The 27,518-nt window shown below is 35.7% G+C and overlaps 1 protein-coding gene across 1 annotated transcript in view; it reads left to right on the forward strand.

Moving 5' to 3' along the window:
- The first annotated feature begins 2,836 nt into the window (after positions 1 to 2,836).
- The window catches only part of LOC145284030 (uncharacterized), a 48,657-nt gene continuing 23,975 nt past the window's right edge, over positions 2,837 to 27,518 (forward strand). The window contains exon 1 of the mRNA XM_080133121.1: positions 2,837 to 2,931. The gene's annotated coding sequence lies outside the window, so the exon portion shown is untranslated. The remainder of the gene's footprint in view (positions 2,932 to 27,518) is intronic.

Genomic DNA, 27,518 nt, shown 5'->3' on the forward strand with positions numbered 1-27,518 from the left:
ATGGAACCGAGGAAGTGATGCCTCCGATTATTCGAAGGAGTACCCGACAAAGACGGATACTGCCCCCTTGCCCTGATTGTGAAACACCGCATAGGGAACCACAAGAGGGGATTAATGGAACAGACTGGTGGCAATAACGGTGGTAATGAGGAAGATGGCAATGAGGAAGTGCTTCCTCCAATTCTTCGAAGAAGTACCCGACAAAGACGACTGCCCCCCTGCCCTGTGTGTTATCATGAGATCAGGGGGGAGTGTAGGGAAATGTGCGACTTACCTAATTAGCACGTGTGCATAATTCAACGGGTCGGTCGTGGAATGAAATGAATGAAGAAGAAAGAAACAAAAATGACTGCCTTATCTCTTTATATGCCTGCAATGTGACCACCCAATATGCAAATGAAATGCTCCTGGTTGGAGATAAAAGAGGGTTGATTTTTTTAGAGGGAGGTTCATTTTGAAGTTGGATTTTGAAGAAATAAGTTGAATTAGCAGAAGTTCGTTGGGAGTTGAGAGAAGGTGCGTTACGTATACAGAAGTTTGGGAGTTGGAAGTTTGGATAAAAGTGTTAACCTTACCCAGGAAATTATTGGTGTGACGGGCGGAAGAAATAAAACTCAAGTTATTGAAAATTTATGTGGTTATGCTTTCTAAAGAATGTGTAGATTAGAATTGTATGGAGTATTTTTTTTTTTAAATATAAAACCGGAGTATTACTATATTTTAATACAAATTTCGAATAGAATTCGATGTGAAATATTAGGTTGTTTTTTTGACGTTCGTTTGAACGTCAGAAAATGACATTATTTTTGCACCAACCTAATAGAAAAACAAATTAAAAAAGATAAAACAAACATGTTTAAATTCGCTGCAGACACTTGAAATAATGATATATATTTTAAACAAGTCTTTTTCGTTTCTCCTTTCGAAATAATTAAGCCTAAAAATCATGTTTTTAAATTAAATAATAAACAGACGTTAATTTTCAATATCAATAACGTACGTACGAGTTACGAGTGTTTACAAAGGTGAAATCTAAAATGTTCCCACCCCCCCAAAAGTTTCTGAAATGAAAAAGCGAACGTTGGTCGCTATTATTTAAAAAAAAAACATAATTTTGCCTTTATAGTTAATATTTATTTTATTAATTCGTTATCCTATCCGAATTAAAAGACGCTTAAGATATATTATAGTATCAGTATGGGACATTTTTATTTATCTATTTATTTATTTATACCGTTTGTTGTAAGGGGATTTAACGAAATCTCACCGTAACTAATCACGTGACACTACAGTAAAGAGATGTACAGTAAGTCAGGGAGCAAATAATGGTAATCGTGAAAAAAGAGAGAGCCTGTTTTCTCCGTTCGACTATAGGTGGCGTTACTGTCTGTCCACTCAGTTACGGAAGCACAAAATCTATATAATGGCACCCTTGAAATAAAAATGTTTTTGTTATATTTTAATTTTAAACGTGTTTTTTTTTGTTTTTTTTTTTTTTTTTTGCAATCATATTTAAGTTTTTTTGTTTTTTTTCCAAACATATTTACGTTTTTTTTTGTTTTGTTTTTGCAAACATATTTAAGTTTTATTTTTCCAAACATTTACGTTTTGTTGCTTGTTTATTTCAAACATTTACGGTTTTTTTTTTTTTTTTTTTTTTTTTTTTTGCAAGCATAAACTAAATGTTTTTGCTATATTTTTCTTCTAAACATATTTATGGGTACAACCGTTTTTCCGCGACTATTTTTTTACGCTCTTACAATAATAAAAAAAAATCAACGTTTTTTCCTTTATGTTTTTTTTTATGGACCCCCCCCTTTCTCTTAATTTTTCTACACTTATTTTACCTTTTCCGCCAGTATATATATATATATATATATATATATATATATTTGAAAAAGGATATTGTAAAACCTGAATCTTATTTGAAACTACTATTAAAAAATAGCGCGGTACAATAAGTGCATAAGCAAACTTTTCAAAAAGAAAAATATTTCAAAAATATTTAGTTCATGCTTGCCAAAAATAAACAAAAACGTAAAAAAAAACAAAAAAAAACACGTAAATGTTTGAAAATAAACAAACAACAACACGTAAATGTTTGGAAAAATAAAACTTAAATATGCTTGCAACCCCCCCAAAACCGTAAATATGTTTGGAACAAAAATAAAACTTAAATATGTTTGCAAAAAAACAAAACAAAAAAAACAAAATGTTTAAAATTAAAATATAACAAAAACATTTATTTTTATTTCAAGGGTGCCATTATATAGATTTTGTGCTTCCGTAACTGGGTGGACAGACAGTAACGCCACCTATAGTCGAACGGAGGAAACAGGATCTCTCTTTCTTCACGATTACCCAAATAAGTAGAACGTTACAACGAGAAAGTGAACCCCCTTCTTAAAAGTCATATTTTTTTTTTCCCAATTTTTTTTCTGCTTATATGATAATGAAGTTTGTAATCTATGATAATCATTGGGGGGGGGGTGAAACAAACGCGTTTACGGAGGTACACTCTCGTACAGCCCAAACTCCTTTATTGTAAAAGAAATTATTTAAAATAAAAATTACTACAAAATTGTTCTTTGTTCTCTTTAACACATATTTCATTATTTATTTTTTAACCAAAACAGGAAGTTTTTAATATCAGGAATTAAATCTGAACGGACACCGTTTACTGCGAACTTTGAGTCGGGGATTTTTCTGGTTTGCTAACATCAAAATATTACAATAAAATAAAACGAAAATAATTTTACCAGTAAAATTCACCCAAAAATCGTCCCTGTATCAAAACATTTAATTTAAAATTTTTCATTTTTTAATTTTCTGCGAACTTGCTCTTCTGGTGGCCATTTTGAATTTTGACCCCTCATCCGTTAACTTCATCAATTAAATAATCTAAGAATTATTTCTTTTTCAAAACAAAAAGTAAGTATTACTTGAATTTAATTGATTTTCCATTTTTTTTTTATTGCAGGATGGAAGCCAATCATTATTATTTCATTTGTTTTAGATACATTGATGTTCAAACTAAACCAGCTTTACATGTAAACAAAGAACCTTTCCTCATCTGCCCTTTTTTTTTTAAACTATTTAAAACAAATCGAGAAATTACCAGACTTTTATGGGTAAATTCACGGAATGATTTTAGGCATTAATTTTTTTTTTTTGTTGACATTAGACATTTCATTAGACTTCCCCTGTTTTCTAAACGGTGATAGATGGTTTGGCGTCCCCGACGAAATATCTTCCAACAGATATAATGTATTACTAGCAGAACCACGGCTACCCGATAGATTATATCTCGGTGGCCATGGCAGAGCCCGTGGAAATTCAAAAAGACATACATCAGTAAGAAACATTTTATAACATAATCAAACAATTACATTGAAGTTGAACCATGTACCGTAAATAGGTACGTGCAAAATGAATGCCGATGCTCAAAATGTACAAACATTTTGGCAGATTTGCCGTTTAGTTGTACAAATAGCCTCCAACCCTGTTATCAAAAAAGGGACACGTTGGATCGACACCGGCATATATATCGTAAACAGATGTTCATATTTACGTGATTATTGAAAATGTAATCCTGTGATAAAAATTTAATTAAAATAAGCCACGTTGTTTAACAAATATAAAAAAAGAGAAATAATACAAGATTAAGTTTTAAAATGACTAAATATGTTTTATTTTATAATTTAAAAATAAAAACATTAAACAATGTAAATAAAAAAGTTGGTTTTGTTCTAAAAAAGAAATAATGAAAGATGAAGTTAAATATTGAATTATTGTGGAGATGTATTATCATATGGATCCGAGAACAATATAAAATGTAAAATCAAACCAAAATCTTATTTGTATTGTTCAATGTTTTCAATTTTAAATTATAAAATAAAACACATTTAATCATTTTCAAACTTCATTTTCCATTTCTTTTTTATTTGTTAAACAACGTATTATTTGTATTGTTTAATGTTTTAAATGTTTAATTATACAATAAAAATTTTGGTCGACCTAGACGAGAGTACCCAAAATGGCCGACCAGGACTGAGATATGACACTTGACCGGATGTAATGGAAGAAATATCTCATGTATTTAATTTAAGCCGTCGTTTCGTATCTTACAACATCGTATCTTACAACATATACAACAAATACTTTATTGTAACTTTTTCTTTAATCTTTAATAATTTATAAATATTTATATAAAATTATCAGAAAAAAGAAATTGTTTTTTTTCCCTTTTCTCTAATTTATTTATTTACGTTGTTTCCTTAATAAATTATTTCAGCTAGAGCCGTGTTGCCAAAGTACATTCAAGTGCCTATCAGGGTTGCCAGCTTGGCTTTTTTTTCAATTCTGATAATTTTATATAAATATTTATTAAATATAGATTATTAAAGAAAAAGTTACAATAAAGTATTTGTTGTATATGTTGTAAGATACGATGTTGTAAGATACGAAACGACGGCTTAAATTAAATACATGAGATATTTCTTCCATTACATCCGGTCACGTGTCATATCTCAGTCCTGGTCGGCCATTTTGGGTACTCTCGTCTAGGTCGACCAAAATTTTAAATTATAAAATAAAACATATTTAATCATTTTATTTCTTAAACAATGTGGTTAAAATAAAATAAATTATACGTAAACAAATTTCTAGATATGTACCGGTGACGATCCAACGTGTCCCTTTTTTAATAACAGGGTTGGAGGCTATTTGTACAACTAAACGGCAAATCTGCCAACATTTTGACCCCTCCCTTTACTTAAAAATTCACCAAAAATCAGGAAATTAACCCATTTTAATGAAATTTTCAGTATTTATTAAATAATGATCACGGAATATAATGAATCCATTATTTTTTATTTGAATTTTAGTGGAAATGTATTATTTTGTTCAAACAAAAAAATACCTTTACTTAAGTTATTAGTTGTAAAAGAAAATGTATGAATTTTTTTTTTTGCTTTTTTATGAACATAAAGCATCGTAAATTGTAACAATTAATAAAAATTAATTTTTACAGGAACATTATGAAAAAAGCCTCTAAAGCCCATATTAAGTAATTTGATATAGCATGAAGAAAAATTAATTTCTCAAACTACCAATATTATCATTGAATTAAGCATTGTTTATTTAATATTTTCACACACAAAACATTATAATTGCTAAAAATAGTTCTACCTTTGTTTTTTTTTAGATTACAGGTTTAGTATAATTTTTAAATGTAAGATTCTAATATTTTCCTTACTTGAACAGATGTAAAACTTTCAGCGTGACATAATTTTTATATAATCTTGAAAAATATATATATTTTAATTTAAAAGCAGGAACATAAAAAAATAATTAAATTAAGAATGGTAAAAATTATACAAACGTCCTCAATAGGAATGTACTGATGCACGGCTTGGGGGGGAAAAAGAAGAAAACCAACACCCCCACCTCCCTTTAACTACCTGACGCATTTTCAGACAGCCTTTTGACTTTCTGACATTTTGGGCTTCCGTATAATCCATGTTTACACGACTTTGGTTTTGTTGTGATTCTGCAAATGTAGACTCTCTCTTCGATTTAGGGGACTAATTAAGCTATTTTTGTTCAAACAAGGTGCTTTTTAATTTAATATCTTAGGACTTTACTAATTATCTTTGAAATAGATCCAAAAAACTAATATTTATCTTTTAAAAGATTTTTAAAATGAATTTAACTTCAAAATTTAGCTGAATTTGTTAGCTTGCTGGGTTGCCGTGAAAATATTTTTCATTATAACTTAATTTTTCATGTGTACAAATATTTTTTTCCTTTTGGAAATTAACTTTAATCTTTAATCTTTCAAATACAATCAAAAAGTAGTTAGAGACCAAAAAAAAAAAAAAAATATGATAAACTGGCTTTCAAAACTATGTTTATCCTTATCCTGCCATTTTAGGTCGTACCTAAAAAATGTGTAATATTTATTTCTTGTAACTTAACTTTCTTTATGTGAAATATTCTTAAAAGTAAATAAAAATTTTTTTTTTTTACAGAAACGTATCATTCTTATGCCAAATTATGATAATACAAACATTACTACTACTAATAATAATAATTCATCTAAGAATGTGATAAATTTCTTCAGTTAAAATATTTGTTGGAAGATGTTTTGTCAGTGTTAAGTGTTGAGACATTATGTTGAACAAAGATGGCGGTGAAGAATCAGTGCAGTTCTGATCTTGAGTGTTAAGTAATTCCCAGTAACAAAGATGTTGGCGATGAATCAAAGGCAGGTTTGTGACGGAGATGACGGTGAACTGATTGAATAAAAAATTTGACAGTTTTTATAGTAACTTTGGGAGCTTCCTATTAATTGGTTATTATAAGTTGTGGTTATAAAAAACGATCGTTAAAATCATTGGTGTCATACCCCCCTATTAGGAGTCAAAAACATTTAACAGTCAGGAATGCCGAATCATCTATCACCGTCTAGAAAGCAGGGGAAGTAACTCGACAATGAAATGTCTCGGAATATGCTGGAATGTCAATTTTTTTGTTAGATATTATTATATGAGGAATCTTTCGAGTTAAAATATATTAAGAAATACACGCTTTAAAGATGTAAACATTAAATAAATATTAACAAGTTATCCAAAATGCCTGTCTTTTTGCCATATTGGATAACTTTAGATAATGTTTACATATTTAAAGTGTGTATTTCTTTATACAAAACATGTATTTGTTAGACACGTGCAAAATGAATAGTCACTCCTCAAAATATATACACATTTTGGCTCCTGCCTGCACTTCAAAATCACAAAAATTCAGGAAATAAATTTAATGAAATTTTCTGCATTTATTGAATGTACAATCATAAAATGTAATGAACTGATTATTTTTTTTTTAATCTTAGTGAAAATGTATTATTTTATGTAAAAAAAACACCTTTATTAAAGTTATAGTTTTAAGTATTAAAAAATATATGAATTTATTTTTGCTTTTTTATGAAAATAAAGCATTGAAGATGTTAACAATTAAAATAATAAAACTAATACATGAATATTACAAAAAATGCCTTTGAAGTCAGTATTAATGAAATCACTATAATTTGTGTTCGAAATTTTCTTGAGTTATTTCTAACACTTTTTTTTGATTATAGAAAAGAACAATCTTTTGTAGCAAAACAACCTTACGTTTTTCGGGCAAAGGCAATTAAAAACCAACAAGTTATTACATTAAAAAACAAATTATATTCAATTATAATTACAAATACAATAAAGAGTAATACTTATGTCAGTTTGAAGATTGGTAGTTTAAAAAATGTGTCTTCTGAGGAACGTTCTTTTTTGTTGAAGAAATTTAGGTAACAGAAGTGAGAAGTGTTTTCATTCCTTTCAGTAAATTCCTTTTGAGCTTCTCTCATCCTTTTGGTAAATTCTTTTTTGACCTCTTCTCGTCAAAGGTTCTTTTTTTAGTGTTTATATATAGCCTCTCCTCAAGTAATAGTGGGGAATTTGCATAAACTCACTTATGCAAATTGCCCTAAAAAGTCTTGTGAAGAATATTTCCAGCACTTGAAAACAATTAATTTCTCAAACTAACAATCTCATATTAAATTAAGCATTGTTTATTTAATATTTTCACCCAAATGATATAATGATCGAAATAATATGGGAGATTCCCAGAAGATAAAGTTTAGAAGTAAGTGACATTGCAACACGTTGCCTTTTTGCAACCTAGATCTATCTCTGAGTATTGAATAGTATTCTGCGCAATGCCAGAATTATTGCTGCTTGTGAACACACGCATATGGAGCTGGATGCAATCACGCAAATATTGTGGAAAGCTTCAAACCAACAAATGTCATCAAAAGTCATAACAAGTGAAAGAAGAGTGCAGAAACTTTGAAATCAACATTTTTCAATTGACAAGTTTTGAAAACAGTCCTATTGAAATTTGGCCTTGGACGAATTTAGTAAGGGCCAATGAAATGCGGCATGGAAAAATGAAATTCATATCTAAAGTTTTTGTAAATAAAAACAAATGCCAGCCAATGAAAAAGTCAGAAGACGGGCATCAAGATGACCATTTGTCATTTTGTGTCACCCACAACACTCCACCACACCCCATCTCTCTCTCTCTCTGTCAGTCTGTCTCTCTCTCTCTCTCTCTCTCTCTATAGCACATTGAGAAAGAATTGAACAGAAAATAAATTGTCATTCTTTTTTTATAAACTTACGTCAAGTGTCTTTTGTGAAACAACTAATTGCCTTCTATACATTCGTCAAAAACTTGAACTGTTTAACAGATTAAATAGATGACACAATTAAATACTAAAGAACTAGAGCATAACATAATAGGAGGTCTGGTAGACTGAAATGCACTAAATGTGTCAAAAGAGTTAAGCAATACCTATGTGGCATACAACCGCTTTTAAAGAAGAAAAAAAGAGAGGTGGACACATGATTAAATCATGTGAAAATGTCATTTATGCATGTCAACAAACTTAATATAAGGCAAACTAAAAGAGGCCACTGTTTCCTTCGATCATCCCAGCCGTCGTGGCAGGTAGGTACTTATTTTCTACACACTACCCTCTTACAAGGAAAAAAAAAGGAATATTTTTTTGCTATTAACTTATCACTGCTTCAATTATAAGCAATGAGAAGAATACTAACTTTCCTCTTCAGGCGGAGGATGTTGGATTCCTATGCAATGGAAATGATACCAGGTTTGCCATCTGTCACAACAAATCAGAGCAGTTTCATCATCTGGATGTCCACATCCAGGGCAGATCCAAATCTGCTCATCACCTTATCAGATGGTTCAACACAAGGACTATCAGAATGGAAGGACGGCAAATCCTCCATAAAGGAATTCCAATCGAGGCAGTTTGGACAATACCAATTTTCTTCCATTGGTAGAAACTGATGCATGCCAACACAAGCTAAATGAAACCAATTATCACACATATCGCAGCAAATCGTAGCATTACAATCATCTGGTAAACTGCAAACCGGGCAACTCTCAATGAATTCCACTTCCACGGGGTTATCCTCATATATAATAGCTAGGGAGATGTCTTCCTCAGCATCACTGTTATCCTGCACAAGCCGAATTCTCTCAGCTGTCAATTTTAAGAAGTAAAGATTCTTCAATGAGTGAACCTGCAAAGATCCATCTCCACGCTTAACTTGAACATATCTTACCAATCCGTCTTTACCTGGATATGAAAGGGTAATTCTTCCTAATACCCAAAATGGCTGACTCTGGTTAGGAGCCTTGATTATCACTTATTTGCCCTCAGACACTGAATTAGATATTCTTCCAGATTAAGATTCAAACTTCACAAGTATTCCTGATACCAGATTCTCTTGAATTTTTTTAATGTCTCATCACAGTAACTTAAAGACTTCAACAGATACTTTCTAGACGGGAGCTCAATTTTGCTGATATCCTTCTTGTATATCCTTAGTATCAACTGAAGATTAATTACTGGGTGTAAAAAGTGGTTAGGGGTTATGATTTCCAACCCTTGGTCCGAGGAACTCCTATAAATAAAAGGCCAGTCATTTATAACAGTCTGGACATCAGACAATGTAGGCTTGATTAATCTGTTTATACAAACATGACTTTATGATTTCCAACCCTTGGTCCGAGGAACTCCTATAAATAAAAGGCCAGTCATTTATAACAGTCTGGACATCAGACAATGTAGTAGCTGGCTTGATTAATCTGTTTATACAACCATGACTTTATGATTTCCAACCCTTGGTCTGAGGAACTCCTATAAATAAAAGGCCAGTCATTTATAACAGTCTGGACATCAGACAATGTAGTAGCTGGCTTGATTAATCTGTTTATACAAACATGACTTTATGATTTCCAACCCTTGGTCCGAGGAACTCCTATAAATAAAAGGCCAGTCATTTATAACAGTTTGGACATCAGACAATGTAGTAGCTGGCTTGATTAATCTGTTTATACAACCATGACTTTATGATTTCCAACCCTTGGTCCGAGGAACTCCTATAAATAAAAGGCCAGTCATTTATAACAGTCTGGACATCAGACAATGTAGTAGCTGGCTTGATTAATCTATTTATACAAACATGACTTTATGATTTCCAACCCTTGGTCCGAGGAACTCCTATAAATAAAAGGCCAGTCATTTATAACAGTCTGGACATCAGACAATGTAGTAGCTGGCTTGATTAATCTGTTTATACAAACATGACTTTATGATTTCAAACCCTTGGTCCGAGGAACTCCTATAAATAAAAGGCCAGTCATTTATAACAGTCTGGACATCAGACAATGTAGTAGCTGGCTTGATTAATCTGTTTATACAACCATGACTTTATGATTTCCAACCCTTGGTCCGAGGAACTCCTATAAATAAAAGGCCAGTCATTTATAACAGTCTGGACATCAGACAATGTAGTAGCTGGCTTGATTAATCTATTTATACAAACATGACTTTATGATTTCCAACCCTTGGTCCGAGGAACTCCTATAAATAAAAGGCCAGTCATTTATAACAGTCTGGACATCAGACAATGTAGTAGCTGGCTTGATTAATCTGTTTATACAAACATGACTTTATGATTTCCAACCCTTGGTCCGAGGAACTCCTATAAATAAAAGGCCAGTCATTTATAACAGTCTGGACATCAGACAATGTAGTAGCTGGCTTGATTAATCTGTTTATACAACCATGACTTTATGATTTCCAACCCTTGGTCCGAGGAACTCCTATAAATAAAAGGCCAGTCATTTATAACAGTCTGGACATCAGACAATGTAGTAGCTGGCTTGATTAATCTATTTATACAAACATGACTTTATGATTTCCAACCCTTGGTCCGAGGAACTCCTATAAATAAAAGGCCAGTCATTTATAACAGTCTGGACATCAGACAATGTAGTAGCTGGCTTGATTAATCTGTTTATACAACCATGACTTTATGATTTCCAACCCTTGGTCCGAGGAACTCCTATAAATAAAAGGCCAGTCATTTATAACAGTCTGGACATCAGACAATGTAGTAGCTGGCTTGATTAATCTGTTTATACAAACATGACTTTATGATTTCCAACCCTTGGTCCGAGGAACTCCTATAAATAAAAGGCCAGTCATTTATAACAGTCTGGACATCAGACAATGTAGTAGCTGGCTTGATTAATCTGTTTATACAACCATGACTTTATGATTTCCAACCCTTGGTCCGAGGAACTCCTATAAATAAAAGGCCAGTCATTTATAACAGTCTGGACATCAGACAATGTAGTAGCTGGCTTGATTAATCTATTTATACAAACATGACTTTATGATTTCCAACCCTTGGTCCGAGGAACTCCTATAAATAAAAGGCCAGTCATTTATAACAGTCTGGACATCAGACAATGTAGTAGCTGGCTTGATTAATCTGTTTATACAACCATGACTTTATGATTTCCAACCCTTGGTCCGAGGAACTCCTATAAATAAAAGGCCAGTCATTTATAACAGTCTGGACATCAGACAATGTAGTAGCTGGCTTGATTAATCTGTTTATACAAACATGACTTTATGATTTCCAACCCTTGGTCCGAGGAACTCCTATAAATAAAAGGCCAGTCATTTATAACAGTCTGGACATCAGACAATGTAGTAGCTGGCTTGATTAATCTGTTTATACAAACATGACTTTATGATTTCCAACCCTTGGTCCGAGGAACTCCTATAAATAAAAGGCCAGTCATTTATAACAGTCTGGACATCAGACAATGTAGTAGCTGGCTTGATTAATCTGTTTATACAACCATGACTTTATGATTTCCAACCCTTGGTCCGAGGAACTCCTATAAATAAAAGGCCAGTCATTTATAACAGTCTGGACATCAGACAATGTAGTAGCTGGCTTGATTAATCTATTTATACAAACATGACTTTATGATTTCCAACCCTTGGTCCGAGGAACTCCTATAAATAAAAGGCCAGTCATTTATAACAGTCTGGACATCAGACAATGTAGTAGCTGGCTTGATTAATCTGTTTATACAAACATGACTTTATGATTTCCAACCCTTGGTCCGAGGAACTCCTATAAATAAAAGGCCAGTCATTTATAACAGTCTGGACATCAGACAATGTAGTAGCTGGCTTGATTAATCTGTTTATACAACCATGACTTTATGATTTCCAACCCTTGGTCCGAGGAACTCCTATAAATAAAAGGCCAGTCATTTATAACAGTCTGGACATCAGACAATGTAGTAGCTGGCTTGATTAATCTGTTTATACAACCATGACTTTATGATTTCCAACCCTTGGTCCGAGGAACTCCTATAAATAAAAGGCCAGTCATTTATAACAGTCTGGACATCAGACAATGTAGTAGCTGGCTTCATTAATCTGTTTATACAACCATGACTTTATGATTTCCAACCCTTGGTCCGAGGAACTCCTATAAATAAAAGGCCAGTCATTTATAACAGTCTGGACATCAGACAATGTAGTAGCTGGCTTGATTAATCTGTTTATACAAACATGACTTTATGATTTCCAACCCTTGGTCCGAGGAACTCCTATAAATAAAAGGCCAGTCATTTATAACAGTCTGGACATCAGACAATGTAGTAGCTGGCTTGATTAATCTGTTTATACAACCATGACTTTATGATTTCCAACCCTTGGTCCGAGGAACTCCTATAAATAAAAGGCCAGTCATTTATAACAGTCTGGACATCAGACAATGTAGTAGCTGGCTTGATTAATCTGTTTATACAACCATGACTTTATGATTTCCAACCCTTGGTCCGAGGAACTCCTATAAATAAAAGGCCAGTCATTTATAACAGTCTGGACATCAGACAATGTAGTAGCTGGCTTGATTAATCTGTTTATACAACCATGACTTTATGATTTCCAACCCTTGGTCCGAGGAACTCCTATAAATAAAAGGCCAGTCATTTATAACAGTCTGGACATCAGACAATGTAGTAGCTGGCTTGATTAATCTGTTTATACAACCATGACTTTATGATTTCCAACCCTTGGTCCGAGGAACTCCTATAAATAAAAGGCCAGTCATTTATAACAGTCTGGACATCAGACAATGTAGTAGCTGGCTTGATTAATCTGTTTATACAAACATGACTTTATGATTTCCAACCCTTGGTCCGAGGAACTCCTATAAATAAAAGGCCAGTCATTTATAACAGTCTGGACATCAGACAATGTAGTAGCTGGCTTGATTAATCTGTTTATACAACCATGACTTTATGATTTCCAACCCTTGGTCCGAGGAACTCCTATAAATAAAAGGCCAGTCATTTATAACAGTCTGGACATCAGACAATGTAGTAGCTGGCTTGATTAATCTGTTTATACAAACATGACTTTATGATTTCCAACCCTTGGTCCGAGGAACTCCTATAAATAAAAGGCCAGTCATTTATAACAGTCTGGACATCAGACAATGTAGTAGCTGGCTTGATTAATCTGTTTATACAAACATGACTTTATGATTTCCAACCCTTGGTCCGAGGAACTCCTATAAATAAAAGGCCAGTCATTTATAACAGTCTGGACATCAGACAATGTAGTAGCTGGCTTGATTAATCTGTTTATACAAACATGACTTTATGATTTCTAACCCTTTGTCCGAGGAACTCCTATAAATAAAAGGCCAGTCATTTATAACAGTCTGGACATCAGACAATGTAGTAGCTGGCTTGATTAATCTGTTTATACAAACATGACTTTATGATTTCCAACCCTTGGTCCGAGGAACTCCTATAAATAAAAGGCCAGTCATTTATAACAGTCTGGACATCAGACAATGTAGTAGCTGGCTTGATTAATCTGTTTATACAAACATGACTTTATGATTTCCAACCCTTGGTCCGAGGAACTCCTATAAATAAAAGGCCAGTCATTTATAACAGTCTGGACATCAGACAATGTAGTAGCTGGCTTGATTAATCTGTTTATACAAACATGACTTTATGATTTCCAACCCTTGGTCCGAGGAACTCCTATAAATAAAAGGCCAGTCATTTATAACAGTCTGGACATCAGACAATGTAGTAGCTGGCTTGATTAATCTGTTTATACAACCATGACTTTATGATTTCCAACCCTTGGTCCGAGGAACTCCTATAAATAAAAGGCCAGTCATTTATAACAGTCTGGACATCAGACAATGTAGTAGCTGGCTTGATTAATCTGTTTATACAACCATGACTTTATGATTTCCAACCCTTGGTCCGAGGAACTCCTATAAATAAAAGGCCAGTCATTTATAACAGTCTGGACATCAGACAATGTAGTAGCTGGCTTGATTAATCTGTTTATACAACCATGACTTTATGATTTCCAACCCTTGGTCCTGAGGAACTCCTATAAATAAAAGGCCAGTCATTTATAACAGTCTGGACATCAGACAATGTAGTAGCTGGCTTGATTAATCTGTTTATACAAACATGACTTTATGATTTCCAACCCTTGGTCCGAGGAACTCCTATAAATAAAAGGCCAGTCATTTATAACAGTCTGGACATCAGACAATGTAGTAGCTGGCTTGATTAATCTGTTTATACAACCATGACTTTATGATTTCCAACCCTTGGTCCGAGGAACTCCTATAAATAAAAGGCCAGTCATTTATAACAGTCTGGACATCAGACAATGTAGTAGCTGGCTTGATTAATCTGTTTATACAACCATGACTTTATGATTTCCAACCCTTGGTCCGAGGAACTCCTATAAATAAAAGGCGAGTCATTTATAACAGTCTGGACATCAGACAATGTAGTAGCTGGCTTGATTAATCTGTTTATACAACCATGACTTTATGATTTCCAACCCTTGGTCCGAGGAACTCCTATAAATAAAAGGCCAGTCATTTATAACAGTCTGGACATCAGACAATGTAGTAGCTGGCTTGATTAATCTGTTTATACAACCATGACTTTATGATTTCGAACCCTTGGTCCGAGGAACTCCTATAAATAAAAGGCCAGTCATTTATAACAGTCTGGACATCAGACAATGTAGTAGCTGGCTTGATTAATCTGTTTATACAACCATGACTTTATGATTTCCAACCCTTGGTCCGAGGAACTCCTATAAATAAAAGGCCAGTCATTTATAACAGTCTGGACATCAGACAATGTAGTAGCTGGCTTGATTAATCTGTTTATACAACCATGACTTTATGATTTCCAACCCTTGGTCCGAGGAACTCCTATAAATAAAAGGCCAGTCATTTATAACAGTCTGGACATCAGACAATGTAGTAGCTGGCTTGATTAATCTGTTTATACAACCATGACTTTATGATTTCCAACCCTTGGTCCGAGGAACTCCTATAAATAAAAGGCCAGTCATTTATAACAGTCTGGACATCAGACAATGTAGTAGCTGGCTTGATTAATCTGTTTATACAACCATGACTTTATGATTTCCAACCCTTGGTCTGAGGAACTCCTATAAATAAAAGGCCAGTCATTTATAACAGTCTGGACATCAGACAATGTAGTAGCTGGCTTGATTAATCTGTTTATACAAACATGACTTTATGATTTCCAACCCTTGGTCCGAGGAACTCCTATAAATAAAAGGCCAGTCATTTATAACAGTCTGGACATCAGACAATGTAGTAGCTGGCTTGATTAATCTGTTTATACAACCATGACTTTATGATTTCCAACCCTTGGTCCGAAGAACTCCTATAAATAAAAGGCCAGTCATTTATAACAGTCTGGACATCAGACAATGTAGTAGCTGGCTTGATTAATCTGTTTATACAACCATGACTTTATGATTTCCAACCCTTGGTCCGAGGAACTCCTATAAATAAAAGGCCAGTCATTTATAACAGTCTGGACATCAGACAATGTAGTAGCTGGCTTGATTAATCTGTTTATACAACCATGACTTTATGATTTCCAACCCTTGGTCTGAGGAACTCCTATAAATAAAAGGCCAGTCATTTATAACAGTCTGGACATCAGACAATGTAGTAGCTGGCTTGATTAATCTGTTTATACAAACATGACTTTATGATTTCCAACCCTTGGTCCGAGGAACTCCTATAAATAAAAGGCCAGTCATTTATAACAGTCTGGACATCAGACAATGTAGTAGCTGGCTTGATTAATCTGTTTATACAACCATGACTTTATGATTTCCAACCCTTGGTCCGAGGAACTCCTATAAATAAAAGGCCAGTCATTTATAACAGTCTGGACATCAGACAATGTAGTAGCTGGCTTGATTAATCTGTTTATACAACCATGACTTTATGATTTCCAACCCTTGGTCTGAGGAACTCCTATAAATAAAAGGCCAGTCATTTATAACAGTCTGGACATCAGACAATGTAGTAGCTGGCTTGATTAATCTGTTTATACAACCATGACTTTATGATTTCCAACCCTTGGTCCGAGGAACTCCTATAAATAAAAGGCCAGTCATTTATAACAGTCTGGACATCAGACAATGTAGTAGCTGGCTTGATTAATCTGTTTATACAACCATGACTTTATGATTTCCAACCCTTGGTCTGAGGAACTCCTATAAATAAAAGGCCAGTCATTTATAACAGTCTGGACATCAGACAATGTAGTAGCTGGCTTGATTAATCTGTTTATACAAACATGACTTTATGATTTCCAACCCTTGGTCCGAGGAACTCCTATAAATAAAAGGCCAGTCATTTATAACAGTCTGGACATCAGACAATGTAGTAGCTGGCTTGATTAATCTGTTTATACAACCATGACTTTATGATTTCGAACCCTTGGTCCGAGGAACTCCTATAAATAAAAGGCCAGTCATTTATAACAGTCTGGACATCAGACAATGTAGTAGCTGGCTTGATTAATCTGTTTATACAAACATGACTTTATGATTTCCAACCCTTGGTCCGAGGAACTCTTATAAATAAAAGGCCAGTCATTTATAACAGTCTGGACATCAGACAATGTAGTAGCTGGCTTGATTAATCTGTTTATACAACCATGACTTTATGATTTCCAACCCTTGGTCCGAGGAACTCCTATAAATAAAAGGCCAGTCATTTATAACAGTCTGGACATCAGACAATGGCTTGATTAATCTGTTTATACAAACATGACTTTATGATTTCCAACCCTTGGTCCGAGGAACTCCTATAAATAAAAGGCCAGTCATTTATAACAGTCTGGACATCAGACAATGGCTTGATTAATCTGTTTATACAAACATGACTTTATGATTTCCAACCCTTGGTCCGAGGAACTCCTATAAATAAAAGGCCAGTCATTTATAACAGTCTGGACATCAGACAATGGCTTGATTAATCTGTTTATACAACCATGACTTTATGATTTCCAACCCTTGGTCTGAGGAACTCCTATAAATAAAAGGCCAGTCATTTATAACAGTCTGGACATCAGACAATGTAGTAGCTGGCTTGATTAATCTGTTTATACAAACATGACTTTATGATTTCCAACCCTTGGTCCGAGGAACTCCTATAAATAAAAGGCCAGTCATTTATAACAGTCTGGACATCAGACAATGTAGTAGCTGGCTTGATTAATCTGTTTATACAACCATGACTTTATGATTTCGAACCCTTGGTCTGAGGAACTCCTATAAATAAAAGGCCAGTCATTTATAACAGTCTGGACATCAGACAATGTAGTAGCTGGCTTGATTAATCTGTTTATACAAACATGACTTTATGATTTCCAACCCTTGGTCCGAGGAACTCCTATAAATAAAAGGCCAGTCATTTATAACAGTCTGGACATCAGACAATGTAGTAGCTGGCTTGATTAATCTGTTTATACAACCATGACTTTATGATTTCCAACCCTTGGTCCGAGGAACTCCTATAAATAAAAGGCCAGTCATTTATAACAGTCTGGACATCAGACAATGGCTTGATTAATCTGTTTATACAAACATGACTTTATGATTTCCAACCCTTGGTCCGAGGAACTCCTATAAATAAAAGGCCAGTCATTTATAACAGTCTGGACATCAGACAATGGCTTGATTAATCTGTTTATACAAACATGACTTTATGATTTCCAACCCTTGGTCCGAGGAACTCCTATAAATAAAAGGCCAGTCATTTATAACAGTCTGGACATCAGACAATGTAGTAGCTGGCTTGATTAATCTGTTTATACAAACATGACTTTATGATTTCCAACCCTTGGTCCGAGGAACTCCTATAAATAAAAGGCCAGTCATTTATAACAGTCTGGACATCAGACAATGTAGTAGCTGGCTTGATTAATCTGTTTATACAAACATGACTTTATGATTTCCAACCCTTGGTCCGAGGAACTCCTATAAATAAAAGGCCAGTCATTTATAACAGTCTGGACATCAGACAATGTAGTAGCTGGCTTGATTAATCTGTTTATACAAACATGACTTTATGATTTCCAACCCTTGGTCCGAGGAACTCCTATAAATAAAAGGCCAGTCATTTATAACAGTCTGGACATCAGACAATGTAGTAGCTGGCTTGATTAATCTGTTTATACAACCATGACTTTATGATTTCCAACCCTTGGTCCGAGGAACTCCTATAAATAAAAGGCCAGTCATTTATAACAGTCTGGACATCAGACAATGTAGTAGCTGGCTTGATTAATCTGTTTATACAAACATGACTTCATGATTTCCAACCCTTGGTCCGAGGAACTCCTATAAATAAAAGGCCAGTCATTTATAACAGTCTGGACATCAGACAATGTAGTAGCTGGCTTGATTAATCTGTTTATACAACCATGACTTTATGATTTCCAACCCTTGGTCCGAGGAACTCCTATAAATAAAAGGCCAGTCATTTATAACAGTCTGGACATCAGACAATGTAGTAGCTGGCTTGATTTATCTGTTTATACAACGATGACTTTATGATTTCCAACCCTTGGTCTGAGGAACTCCTATAAATAAAAGGCCAGTCATTTATAACAGTCTAGACATCAGACAATGTAGTAGCTGGCTTGATTAATCTGTTTATACAACCATGACTTTATGGTTCCCAACCCTTGGTCCGAGGAACTCCTATAAATAAAAGGCCAGTCATTTATAACAGTCTGGACATCAGACAATGTAGTAGCTGGCTTGATTAATCTGTTTATACAACCATGACTTTATGATTTCCAACCCTTGGTCCGAGGAACTCCTATAAATAAAAGGCCAGTCATTTATAACAGTCTGGACATCAGACAATGTAGTAGCTGGCTTGATTAATCTGTTTATACAAACATGACTTTATGATTTCCAACCCTTGGTCCGAGGAACTCCTATAAATAAAAGGCCAGTCATTTATAACAGTCTGGACATCAGACAATGTAGTAGCTGGCTTGATTAATCTGTTTATACAACCATGACTTTATGATTTCCAACCCTTGGTCCGAGGAACTCCTATAAATAAAAGGCCAGTCATTTATAACAGTCTGGACATCAGACAATGTAGTAGCTGGCTTGATTAATCTGTTTATACAACCATGACTTTATGATTTCCAACCCTTGGTCCGAGGAACTCCTATAAATAAAAGGCCAGTCATTTATAACAGTCTTGACATCAGACAATGTATTAGCTGGCTTGATTAATCTGTTTATACAACCATGACTTTATGATTTCCAACCCTTGGTCCGAGGAACTCCTATAAATAAAAGGCCAGTCATTTATAACAGTCTTGACATCAGACAATGTATTAGCTGGCTTGATTAATCTGTTTATACAACCATGACTTTATGATTTCCAACCCTTGGTCCGAGGAACTCCTATAAATAAAAGGCCAGTCATTTATAACAGTCTGGACATCAGACAATGTAGTAGCTGGCTTGATTAATCTGTTTATACAACCATGACTTTATGATTTCCAACCCTTGGTCCGAGGAACTCCTATAAATAAAAGGCCAGTCATTTATAACAGTCTTGACATCAGACAATGTATTAGCTGGCTTGATTAATCTGTTTATACAACCATGACTTTATGATTTCCAACCCTTGGTCCGAGGAACTCCTATAAATAAAAGGCCAGTCATTTATAACAGTCTGGACATCAGACAATGTAGTAGCTGGCTTGATTAATCTGTTTATACAACCAGGACTTTGTAGTTCTAATGAGCCTCTCCCAAACACTTCCATACCCAGAAGAGTACAAGGGTATTTTAACATGTTCTATTTCACATGTCCCAAATCTTTCCTTGTATGCACTGGAGGTAAAAGCTTCATGTATCACACTGCACCCTGCAACAAATGACTTTGCATTGTCACTGTAGATGTGCGAGGGTATGCCGTATGTCTGATAGGTTAAGGGCACCGGTTTGACAATTTGGCTGCTGTATTCCGACGGACAGTACAGAAGCCCTAACTCTTTGGTAGCACTGAGAACAACTGCTCCATCATCACTTGTATTATATCGGGATGATTGTAGTGCCATGTTGCGCATGGAAAGGGACCCTGCATCCATCTCCGGTGGGCTTTCCCAAGGCCACAATTCTGCAGATGAAGATGCGCTGATGGTCTAATTGTGTTGCATGTTTGATATTCTACACAATTCTACACAACTACTTTGTTCAGTACCTCTCACTCTAAAACTGACACTTTTAAATGAAATAAAATGACACTTCAATAAAAAATTATGATTAAACCAAGTGCAAACTCAAACAAAACTAATTCGCTTCTCCCCTTGAGGCTTGCATATTGAATATCCACAGGTTTAGAACTAATTTGGATGCTGTTGAATCATTTCTCCTAACAAACTCCTCGGATATCTTAGTGCTAAATGAAACTAACCTATGCTCCTTCATCCCCTACAACCACTTTAACATGCCTATCTCCCACTTTGCCGTAAGGACTTAGACATATGCACGGACTTGAAGTGTATATTCGAAACACTCTTGACTAGAGAATCAAAACTAGAATCAGATGACCAGATCTTCATGTGCTTTAGACTTGTAACATAGCGTTAGCTACTTATATTTTCTCTACAGGTCTCCCTCGACCCAAGACTGCATCCTAATCGACCAAGTCTCTGACGGCATAGATACAGCACTCTCCCTTGATATTAGCACACAAGTACATGTATTTGGTGACTTTACTGTCCACTACAGTAATTGGCTTGGTTTTTATACAGATGCAGCTGGTAGTATGACATATAACTTCTCTATAACTCATTCCCCATCAGAGACAGTTACGTTTTCGACCTATCTCCCAGATCAACAAGATCAACAAGCCTCACTTCTTGATCTATTTCTGACCACAGTTCTCGAGGATTGTGTAAGAATGCCCATAGCCCACTCGGGAATGCTGATAACGTTGCGATAATGATAGAAATCACTTTAACTCTCGACCTAAAGCTGAAGCTTAAAACAACAAGATACTCTAAGAAAGCAGACTGAGCAGCCATCAGAGATTTCATCAGAGATGGCTCATGGGGAAGTATCTGTTCTCTTCCTGCAGAAAAAATGAGACCACCAAATGGTTCAAAGCGGCAATTGAAGCACATGTTCTCACAATGGAAGTTCTATAGCAAACCCACTCTCCCCAATATTTTACTTCTACTTGCACAGCTGTCATTGCTCAAAGGCAACATGCATACTACAGATTTATCCGGCATAAGTCCAGTACAAACAGACAAAAGTTAATAGAAGCTGGAAGTAATTGCAAAGAAGGAAATCATGACAGGTAAGGGGGAATACACCAAAACCACCAGAAAATGCATTGAAATGCAGAAATTAAGAACTCGTGATTTCTAGAAAATCTACAACAGTGTAGTGCATAATGGGCAATCTACAATTCCCCCACTATTCAACAATCATGAGATTGCTTGCATGGCAACTGAGAAGGCTAACATGTTTGCCAGTCAGTTTGTCTCAAACTCTACAGTGGACCCAGCAAACCACTCCCTCCCTGATTTTCCTTTGCGGAGAGAAACCACTTTTAGGCAAGCCCTTTCTATTGCAGATATCCTAACTGTAATCTCTGAACATATTTACCATACACTGGATAAAGCAGGAGAAGGTAGGGCAGTAGCCCTAGATATATCCAAAGCTTTTGACAGGGTATGGCATGAGGGTCTTCTCAGGAAAATCAGATCCTACGGTATTACTGGATGATAATTTAATTAAATCCTTCTTCAGTAAGAGAAGAATCCAGGTTGTCCTTGATGGACGTACGTCAGATCAATATGATATAAATGCAGATGTACCTCAAGGGTCGATCCTTGGACTTATTATTCCTGATATTCATAATTGACTTCTCTGATAAAATAGTTTCTGAGATGAGGATATTTGCTGATGACACCACACTCCATAGTAGGTGCAAGGGGAAAACAAATGAACTAAGATAATAGCAGAAACCCTAGAAGAAGACCTCCAATCTGTAGTAGAATGGAGACAAAAATGGATGGTGACATTGAATGCTACCAAGACCAAGCCTATTTCCTTCAATAATTACAAGAAACCTTCTCTACCAATAATAACTATGGCTAATGATACATTACCTGAAAGTATTTCTTTCAAATTCCTCGGCTTAATGTTTAGAGGGAACATGAATTTGAACAGATACATTGAAGAAGGAGACATTGCTGCGAAGAAGGTGGGCTCTCTCTACTGTGCTAGAAAGTTACTTACGCATGAAAGTATCCTGTACCTCTACCAGGCCACCATTCGCCCATGTATAGGGTAGTGTTGTCACATTTGGGCTGGTGCATCTGCTACTGGACTCTCACTCCTGGACAGGGTTCAAAAGAGTCGCCAACCCAATAGGTCCTGAACTAGGTTTTGGCCTCTGTCCCATTGATGAAATGTTGCATCCCTCTGCCTATTTTACAAGTATTTTTATGGCATATGCTCCGATGAACTACAAGTCCTTGTACCCCCTCGACATAAATACTCCCAATAAACCTGACAAGCAGCAAAATCCCACCTCTTCACAGTAGAAATCCCCAGATGACAGAAAGCCGCCTACTCTAATAGTTTCTTTTCCAGAACTGCTAAATTTTGGAATTCCTTTGGTGTAAGCAGACATCTTAATGCTCAGCTCCCTACACAATATTCCTGCAATCATGGCCCAGATAGTAGCCCCCTACATCAAATTGGCACCCTTGTTTGGGGTGAAAATGCAATTTAAAAAAAAAATGTGTTGGTAAATCATACGAATGCTGTTAGGAATGAATGGAACACTTTAGGGCTTCTGTTATTCCTTCTTGTTCCAGATTTTCAAAAACCCTTAAATATTCATCATGGAGTCGTTTTTTCTCCAAATCACAAACTACTCTATTTAAGACCTTAATGGCAACATGGTGGTTAGCTTGAACTCTTTTCAGTCTATTCTCATACCATGGAAACGTGATCAAATAGTGTCCGTCTCTAAGAGAGATGTTATCCATAAACTCGTCCAACATAGAATCATCTTCGGAATAAAGGAAGTCCTAGTGACTCGAGGCTGAACATCCACTTCAAACCCCTGTCCACTTGGCTATCCTCAAAAACGTCTGAAAAAGGATCAACATAAGAAGGGCAGGGATTCATCAAACTATTGAAAGGAAACCTTCTAACAATTCAGTCATAGCTTTGGTTCTTGGAGAATTTAGTGAGAGGCTTCATTTGGTCATCGAACAGGAAATGTCTGGTATCCTCGAAGAGGATTATACCAACTGGGGTTTCCCAAGCAGTTCTGTGCATGCGCTCCACTACCCTAATAGGATACATATGCTGCAAGAGATCCACCCTCATCAGGCTCCAAAGGTAAACAGATCCACTTGTAATATCAGTTGTCAGATCCAAGCCTAAGCGTCAGAGATTCTTCCAGATTAGAGGCAAAGCAAGAACCTAGCTAACTAAGATCTAGCTAACTGTCGATAAGAATTGGAACTTGAGGGACAGCACCCAGGAACAAATCAACCACGATCATTAAATATAAAACGGCGGTGCCTCTTTCTTACAAAAGAGACAATATCTACAGCCACATGTTCAAATGAGTCTTGGTCACAATGCATATGGTCTAAGGCTTTTTAGAAAAATATGACCTCTGACTACCGGAATCTAAAAGACAGGTCAGTGAAACCGACTAATTTCCCCTTCTAATGGTAGTTCTGATCATAGGCAATATGTTCTGGGCTGTTTCAGCATTAGTGCTCACGTTAATGTTAATTCCAGACTTATCTGATTTTAGTTCCAGGCACAACACTGACAGATGTCCATGAGCATGGCAAAAATTGCCATTTGGACAAGCTCTGCTATGGTGACTGGGATCTGAACAACTCTGACACAAACTCAGTTGTTTACATTGCTTGAGCCATTCCCTGTATGATGGATAGGCTTTACAGTTAACACTGGAATGCCCATTCCTGGCACAAAAATTGCAGAAGTAGGGACTCTCCTCAAGATCAATATGAAATCCCTCTGTGGTCCCTCCTTGATCATTCCTATTCCATGAAGAATTTGTCCTAGGACGGAAACGAGAGATATTAGTCTCGTGCGCAGGCTCAGGTCTCGCTCAAAGGATGGCCTTTACACATCACTAGTATAATGAAGTATGAAATCCTGGCTAGGATAAGGCAAGTTTGATCCTCTAATCAGCTCAGCCCTGACTTCATATGGAATCTTTTCAAAGAAAATTTGAACCACCAAGGCACCACTGTCTGAACCCTCCACTAGAAAATCATATCCATAATTGGAGTCTAGTTCCCCAAGCTCATAGTGCACCTGGGCCAGATATTCCTTCAAATATTCATAGTTTTTATCCATCTTGGGCTGGCCTTGAATAATTTTCTCAAAACTCTCCTCTCGAATGGCATTCTTATCGCAGTATTCTGCCTTGAGAATATCAATAGCAATATTGTAATTCCACTTGTTCTTAGAAAGAGTATAATTGAGGTGGAACGGTCATCCTGACACGTTTTTAAACATATTAGCCTTTCTTTATCGGTATTAAGTCCCGATGTGCAGAACTTGAATTTTTCTAAAAAAATCCCTCAAGGCAAACTTGTTGTCACGATCGAGGCCATCAAACGTAAGCTAAGAGATCTTGGGTTTTGCCAGCTCATATCCCACCTGACTAGCTTTTGGCAAAGTTAGTTGAGGGGTAGCTGTTAAAAGAGTGGTAAATTCTGCTGAGGGAAGAGAGTTCCTTATGCCTCTTTGTGATAAATATATGCCAGTCTGATAGGTGAAGATGTCATCAAACAGAGCACTCACTTCATCAAGACGAGCTACTCTGATTATATATCCTTATCTAATTGTTTCAACTCCTCCAACCATAAATCGATTCCCGACTATGTAGTTCTAGAACTTCTGCTTCAAGGGGTTTCAATGCCTCTAGTCTTTCCAGTGGATGATCACCTCGATTGTCACTTAGAGATGCAAACTGGGAAGACTGTATTCCTGTAAAAGAATTTAATCTGGGTAGATATGAAAAAAAAATTTACTGCAAAGTGATCGAAATAATATGAGGAATTCCCACAAAATAAAATGTAGAAGTAAATGACGTTGCAACAAGTTACCTTGTTGCAGTCTAGGTCTATCTCCAAGTTCTGGTAGACTGATATGCGTTAAACCTGTCAAAAGAGTTGAGCAACACCTAAGCCACTTTTAAAGAAAAAAGTGAGGAGGTATGTAATGAAATCCCGTAAAAACGTCATTCATGTCAACAAACTTAATATAAGGCATACTAAAGAAGGCCACTGTTTCCTCTTATCATTCCAGCTACCATGGTAGGCAGCTGGAATTTTCTACAATAATTGCAAAAATATTTCATGTGATTTTTAATAACAGTTTCCATGAAATTTAAATGTAATAATAGAATATTTCCCTTGTATGCATGACATGTAAATATCAGTGTAAGTGGCTTTGGTGTTGTGGGAGGTCATGTTTATGATATTTTTGACGTATGATCAAACAAAGTAATGCAGTGGGAGGGTTAGAGAAGAGTACAAAGTTGTAGCACTCCTTCTGAAGCCAAGCCTGGGTCTCTTTGGACTTGTGAGCTAGCACCGAGTCCTGTTGCCACACTCAAGGTCTTTCAGTGGCCACCAGATTGCACCAAGGGATCATCACACTCTTCAGCACATCCTGGTACACTTTGGTGTTGATTTCAAAGACAACTTTGGTGTTGACTTTCAAGACAACTTCGAAGATGCGAGGTGGCATGATGTAGCTCTCATTTGAAACCACATCAAACGCCATAACATGGGCATAACCTTTGTTTTCATCACCCTGGGCATGTTATTTGTGGCCAACCAGTGATGCATTTTGATGGCAATGGTCCCGTTGTCATAACTTGGATTAGTAGAGAACATGAGTTGTACAGTAGGGCATCATTGATTTTGCTCATTGAACATTGTGTCACTTTCAGGCATGATAGAAGGTTCCTATCGCTCTTGGGATTTGCACACAACTGACAAACTAGTAGAGAGTCTTCACCAAAAAACCCCTAAAAAACTGCTTTTCATCAAATGGAAATGAAGTCATGTCTTTTCTATGGCAACAATTTTATTGTTCCATCCTTTACTTCATAATCAGCATCTTTTCTAATTTTGCTATGTAAATCAGATGAATGCTGTTTCATTGGCTTTAACATTGGATAACATTGCAATGATAAAATTAGTCTCCTATCGCTATTTGCTTTATCATAAACTTATTGTAACAACATCAGTTAAATTAAAAATCTGGGCTCCCACTTTTAGTAACTGTAAATCCAATGAATAGTATGTATAGAATTAGATGTCAGCAAACATTGTATGTGCATCATGAGTTGCTGGAATCTGTGTTAAATAGAGAAGTAGTCAATCACCTCAGTAAAAATAACCTTCTTTGTGATATGCAATATGGTTTCCATTCTGCTAGATCTACAGCAGATGTGCTAATGGTTATATCTCATATGATTAGTGACTTTATTGATGGTGGCTTCTTTTCTAGGGCAATTGCTCTTGACACATCAAAGGCCTTTGATAGGGTATGGCATAAAGGTTTACTTCATAAAATCTCCAACTATGGTATAGCTAGAAATGTCTTCTCAATTATTAAATCATTTCTCTCTGATAGAATCATCAGAGTAGTAGTTGATGGGCAAAAATCAGAAGCTCACAGTATTAATGCTGGAGTCCCTCAGGGGTCCATCCTGAGACCAACTCTCTTCCTGATCTACATTAATGATCTTCCAAATCACATCCTAAGATCATTCATAGACATTTATGCTGACGGCACTACCATCTATGGCAACACATCAAAGGCCATAATGACCAAGTTCTCTCTGATTCTCTCTCCTTTAATCTTGATCATGTAGTACAATGGGGAAAGAGGTGGCTGGTTACTTTTAATGCATCTAAAACCAAGATTCTATTTTTACATCATCAACGCTCTGATCCTCATCTGGCATCAATTGAAATGAGTGGCTCTCGTCTTGGGGAGGCTCCATGTTTTAACAAGCTCCTGGACTTGACCTTTACTCCTGATCTGAAATGGAAAACTTACATCAAATCTATTGCCAAGGTTGCTGGAAAAATGGTGGGATCGTTCTATCACTCCA

Source organism: Euprymna scolopes, chromosome 8 (genome assembly GCF_053919585.1).
Source record: "Euprymna scolopes isolate OS-2025 chromosome 8, ASM5391958v1, whole genome shotgun sequence".
In the NCBI taxonomy this organism is placed as follows: Eukaryota; Metazoa; Mollusca; class Cephalopoda; order Sepiida; family Sepiolidae; genus Euprymna; species Euprymna scolopes.